This window comes from Platalea leucorodia (genome assembly GCF_965183815.1).
Source record: "Platalea leucorodia genome assembly, chromosome: 7".
In the NCBI taxonomy this organism is placed as follows: Eukaryota; Metazoa; Chordata; class Aves; order Pelecaniformes; family Threskiornithidae; genus Platalea; species Platalea leucorodia.
In genome coordinates this window covers 4,766,863-4,773,041 of record NC_138829.1, presented here as the reverse complement: position 1 = coordinate 4,773,041, position 6,179 = coordinate 4,766,863, and positions in this window count along the sequence as shown.

Here is a 6,179-nt window from a genome sequence, read left to right as displayed (position 1 = left end):
GGCAGGGAAGGTGGGAAGCAGTGGCCGCTTTGGAGCAGCTGTTGCATGCATCGAGGCTCGTGTGGGCTCCTCTTGGGCGCTGCTTAAGCCGTTCCGGGTGCCTCATCACACCTTACAGAGGAAATACCTGGTTCCTCGCCAAATCTTCAAATTACCTGAACAAATCTATCCTAACAGCAGATGTGATGCAGGTGGGCCAGGAGACCTCGGAGCTGAAGTCCTTGCGCTTCGTCTTGGTTGGGTCACCCCGCCACAGCTGAAGGCGCGCAGCTCCTTCGGGGCGGGGAGGCTGGCTGAAAGATGCCGCCTCCCTGCTGTCCTCCCAGGGAAGTCCCTTTCATGCTTAACATTTGCTCTTCTGTATCGCCAGGCGGTCCCAAGGGGCCGGCGGTGTCTGTGCTGGAGCCGTGACTGCACCCACAGAGGAGCCTGACCTTCCGCGAGCTGCCGACCTCTGGCAGGAGCCCTCATCAGCCTGCGTCGGCCCAGGCTTTTCTGCAGCCTGGGTGAGAAAAGGAGAGGAAAAAGATGAGGTTAAATACCTATACGAAAATTAGCAATCGCTTCTTTAATCTCTTACCTGCTTCTCTGTGTTGAAGCACAAGATAAATCAGGCCAGGGTGGGGAAAAAGCAACCAGAGAAGTTTTGGGGCTGCAGACAGGGATGGGGAATCTGCTGGCAGAGCGTGGCTTTGCAGGCGAATGCTGTGGCAGTCAGAAATAGAGAAGGAGTAATGAATGAGAGCCCCCTCCAGCCCTTTCTGTTGTTTGTTTTTTGGTTGTTTTTTTTTTTTTCCAAATGGTCTGTCCTGTTTGGAAATAACCCTCCCGGGAAGCCCCAGGAGCATTGTCAAGAATTGTCTTTGTCGTGAAGCTGAGTTCCTTCTGTGTTTCCCACGGTTGTATATTAAGGCTGGCGATGGTGGTGGGAAATGGCCTGTTTGTCAAAACAGGCACTTCTGCAAGAAGTTTTCTATTCCCTGCCTCTGTTTTTTTTTTTCTTTTTAGGTGTGGGATGGGGAAGGAGCCTCCCTGGTTTTGTGATCATGGGAAAATCTGTTTTCATTGGGGCGAAAAAATACTCAGCTTGAAAGTGTTTACAGCTCAAAAAACCCAGAAGGGAGTGATAAGAACCAAATCTGTAAAAGCACCAAAAGCTGTTATTAAGATGACACCCCCTGTCCCTGACCTGCCACGTCTCGCAAGATCCCACCTGCTTTATCGTGCGCTCTGTTCCTTTCCCGATGTCCCCCAGCGGTCCGTGCTGCTTCTCAGGGTTGGTTTTTTTCTCAAGAGTCCCCCATATGAGCAGCTTCTTTGTGTTTTTTCTGTCACTGTGGTTTACTTTTGGGTGTCTCCCATAGAATCACAGAATTGTTTAGGTTGGAAAAGACCCTTAAGATCATCGAGTCCAGCCGTTAACCCAGCACTGCCAAGCCCACCACTAAACCATGTCCCTAAGCACCACATCTCCCTGGCTTTTAAATACCCCCAGGGATGGGGACTCAGCCCCTGCCCCGGGCAGCCTGTTCCAATGCTTGACCACCCTTTCGGTGAAGAAGTTTTTCCTAATATCCAACCTAAACCTGCCCTGGCCCTCATTTCCCGTACACGTGCTGTGGAGTGATGGGTCAGCGAGTCCCCGGGCCGTGCCCATCACATCCTTGGCACAGGCTCTTGGCTCCTCTCCCCTTGCCTTCCACCTCCAGGTGCAGGTTTGTAACTTCGGTTCAGGCAACTTTTCACAGCTGGGAGCCCCAGGAGGTGCTGAGTCCACTTATCTCATGGTGCGAAGGGGTGGCCCTGGTTCCCTTGTGCTGTGGATTCCCTACGGAGGCCTGGCTGGGGGGTGGCTTGCTCCGCCAGCATGTCCTAGCTGTCTCTGATGTGGGAGCTTGCTGGAGATGGGGATGCCACTCCTGGAAACCCTGGGCAGATATCTTCTGCCCAGCTCACGCCATCTTCGTGCTCCCAAGGCTGTGGTCGATTTTTGTTCTCCGCTAAAAAGCACAAGCCCCAAAACTCCTTCCTCAATGCTCCCTCTTGCATACGAGATCCTGCTGATGGTCATCGGGATCGGTCAGGTCAGTGGTGAACAACAAACCCTGCTGCCCAAAGACGTGAGAGCTGCCAACCCAACCCAACCTGTCCCCAGGGGAGCTGATGGAAACATGGCCAGCCTTGTGCTTAGGGCTTTGAGGGGGAGGTAGGAGGAACCTGGGCAGTGCCCAGCTGGGAAGCCCCCGCGAGACGGCCAGCCTGCGGCCGGGAGCGGTCAGCAGCGGGGAGCTGCTGCTGCGGTAGGACTGGTGTGTCCAGCGGTAGGACTGGTGTGTCCATCGGTGCAGTGTGGGCTCCCGAGCGGGTGGCCGCACTCGGCGGCGAGTGTCGGAAGAGCTCTGCCTTTCCTTGGGCGTTTTACCCAGGAGATCCCCAAATTGGCTCTTTCTAGCCAAAAAATCTGCCTTCCCAGTGACCGAGTGGCTGCAGTCAAGGGCTCTGATCATCCCGGAGGCTTTATGCAGCCATCGCAACCTTCCAGCAGCTCGGAGTTGCTTAATGAGCTCAAATTGCTCGTTACCCGGCCTCTGGTTTCTGCCCCTCGCGCGAGGTGTTGGCGTCGGGAAGGAGCCCCCGCTCAGCCGTGCCCTTTGAGCTTTGGCTGAGCCCTTCTGCCCAACTCCTGGAAATAACCTTCATGAAAAGCTTTGCCTTCCACTCGTATTTAAAGTTGCAGTCATGATTTAGTGGTTGAGAGGATATAAAACATTAAAGCGCTTTTTAATAAGTCTTGGGCGGCCTGTTAACGGGGACAGCAAATAAATTGCAGTATTCAGAGAAATTTTGCTAAAATACCCAAAGAAGGAGGGTATTGAATCACGAGGAATCGATTTATTTTTTTAACAACTTTGTATTGTGTTTTTGGCATTGCGGCTTTGCAGGGGTGGTTTTGGCGGAGCGGACCGACCACGTTACCTCTCTGTTTGCTCTGCTGCCCCGTACCAGGATTGCAACAGTAAAGCAAAGATTAAAAATCCACAGTAAGAGTGGCTAACTGAGCTACACAGGCCTGGAAACTACTTTAAAAGTGCAAAGGCAAACCACGGTGGTGCTTCTTTTGCCTGGGGTGTACGAATGCCACCAAGGGAGCAATTCCTGGGTGGGTGCCCACCACCCAACCTTCACGTCCGACCTTGGGAACCCTTTCCCGGGTGCTACGGGAGGGCGTTCGTGCCTCAGCGCCATCCTGCCCTGGCCGTGAGTGCCCGGGACCGGCGGAGGAGGTGAATTCCATGGCTCCAGCGCATCGATGCTTAGGAAAAAGGCAAAACCTCTGTATAAATAACGTTCTCAGCATCCAGCATTAGTGACATTACGAGCAGATTAGCCACTGAATGACTGGCAGGGGGGTAGCTTTGTGGTAAAACGAATGGTAAATTTGTTTTTACCTATTATTTTTCCCTACTGCAGGGAGGAAGGGATCATCCTTCATGTGTGTTTTCTGCTCTAGCCAGAAATATTGCAAGTCGTGTGGCTCGTAGATACGTTAATTATTGGAAAACAAAAACTTTGCCTTAAACAATACCCCGTTGGCATCACCTTAATAATGTACCTGCAGGATACATTTAGGATCTCTGCTTTTAAAGTTGTGTAGGGTGACAGCCCTTAGCACTGTGTAAATGCTTCCTATGGGGACCTGAATCCGTGCAGCCCCAAGGGTGCCAGCCCAGGGCCATGGGCAGGGTGCACCTCAGGTCTTCTCCAGTCTCTTCTCCATTGCTCATCACCTGGGGTGGTAAACTGGGAGGGAAATGGGTGTCATCACCAGGAGCCAGCGCAGCTGGAGGAGAGAAAGAGACGGAAAGGCTTTTGTAGGGAAGCAGCAGTGGGAGAGATAGGAGGCAGGGGGTTTGCAAAGGTCCTGGCTCCGGCTGGGTGATGCTCAAGGTCAGCGACGGGGAGAAAGGGCCGAGCTGGGTCCCAGCCTCCGCAGCCGCCTGCCCAGGCCTGGGGACGCACAGTCTGTGGCTCCCTCTGCTGAGCCCGGCCCTGAGCTCTGCTCGCCGCAGGAGAGGAGCAAGAGCTTTCATGGGGCCTGGAAACGCTTGTCAGGGAGGCCTGGGGGTCACCCCGATGCCAGGGTGGGGGCACGGGGGTGGGAGAGGGGCACCCAGCCCCTCCGCTGCATCCCGCCGCTGGGCGATGCCCTGGGGAGCCAACGCCAGCCTGCGCTGCCTCTTCACAGGGATGGAGATGGAGCTGGTTTGTCAAAAAGCAGGGGCTAACCTCCCAGGATGATTTTTTTTTTTAAAGTATTATTATTTAAAATTGTCCAAAAATCTATTTTCTCTAGAAAAGTGGGAATTCTGGCTGAGTTGGGCAATTTCTTCTCTGAGCGAGCTCAGTCAGTGGGGATGTTTTCTTATAGAAAAGAGGGAAAACCGCACTGCTTTGATCTTCCAGGCACCCGCAGGCTGTAAGCACCGCTCCGCTGCCGCCGGCTCTGCCTGCGCTGGGCTTTGGGCTCCTTCCTCAGCAGGGGCAAAGCTGTGGCCCGTCCGTCGCCGACTGCTCCCTTCCTTGGTGCCGACGGCTCCACCGCAGCCAGCGCAGCTCCAGGACCCCCTCCTCCAAATTGCACAGGGACGAGTGCTGTTGCTAGGCCAATTTAAGCATCCATCACCAGGCACCTTGGGAGATGCAGAGAGGCAGCCTCATCTTGATAAGGCTGAAATCTCTGCTCATGTGGATATATAGAGATATATAGATATAGGGTATCCAGTCTGATCCCGTGCCAGGATCCGTGACCTGCAGGGTGGACGCCAGGACCACCCAGCCCCGCTGTTTCCACTACCCCGCGCGAGCGATGCCGCGGCCCCACGGTGCCTGTGCCAGGCGTACGTTGCTGAGCGATTTGTGGATCCCAATTAAAACATAGCTCCCCGGAGCGCTCAGCGGCGCTGCCGAGCCCCGCCGTGAATTCACTCTCTCAAAGTGCTGTCGAGCATCTGCCTCTGCCGCGGCCGAAGAGGGTCAGGCCGCTTCCAGGAGCAACCGTCCCCTCGCAGCCTCAGGTTCGGAGGCACCAGCTTTAGGACTATTTTCCTCCCTGGGGGGGCTGCGTGGCATCGCTCGCCGCTCACGAGGGGGTGACAGAGGCCACGCTGAGCAAAATAGTCACGCTGCTGGCGACGAGCCCTGTGCCGCTGGCGTGGGCTGCCAGCCCAGGGCTGCGAGGCGGCAATTCGGTATATTCCGGGAGCGGGTCCCTGGCTGGCAGGGAGCCCACCGTTATCATCCAGCCTCTCCCGCGCAGCCTCAGCCAACAGGCTTGGGGAATTAATTATTCCTTGAACTCGAGGAGCACTTCTGGTAAAGCCCTCTCCATCTTGATTAAAAACTTCCCTGTAATGGGAAATCCCTGCCTACAGCCGCTGATAAATTGTTCCCCTGTCTATTCCCCTCGCTGTTAAATATGAGGCATTTGTACCCGCACCGGGAGCCTGGGGCTGGGGCCGAAGGGACAGGAGCATCCCCTGGGAGGGGGCGCCTGGGTGGCTGTGCCGGCCCCCAGGGCTGGGGCTCCTTCTCCGTCGCCCTTCGGGGTAGGTGTAGGAAAGACCCTATTAACGAGAGAACCTGGGGTTATCCCGCACCTGCCGGGGATGCTGTGGAAGCCAAGACAGCCCAGCAGCTGCTAAAACAGTGGCCACCGGCTCCTGTCTTTGCCCCCGAGGAGCTGGGCTGGCGGTGGGCTGCAGCCTCCGCAGGGCAGGAGACCGGGAGCCCGACTGCCCCAGGCTGGATGGGGCTCGAGCCTGGTGTAATCCGGGAGCAGGCTGGTAAAGCCTTTAGTCGCTGGTACCGAGTCACCCAGTAGCTCCTGGCAACACGGAAATGTATTTTTTTTCTCTTGCTTTTCCTTTTTTAAGCCTCTTTCCAGTTTGCCCGTCGGTGGGACTCGCAGACTGTCCCTAACCGTGAGGCTGCTGCGGACTTTCCTTGGAGCCTTTTCAGCCCCTCCAGCTCCAATTTTCCATCCCAGGGCTTTTTGCTTTTTCCTTTCCCTTTTCCTTCTCTCTCAGTGCAACAAACCCGCGCTTTGAGGCCCAGGCGGCAGGCACACGTACGTGGAAAGGCAAACTGTTTATGGAAGGAAACGGCGTTTCGACGGGCTT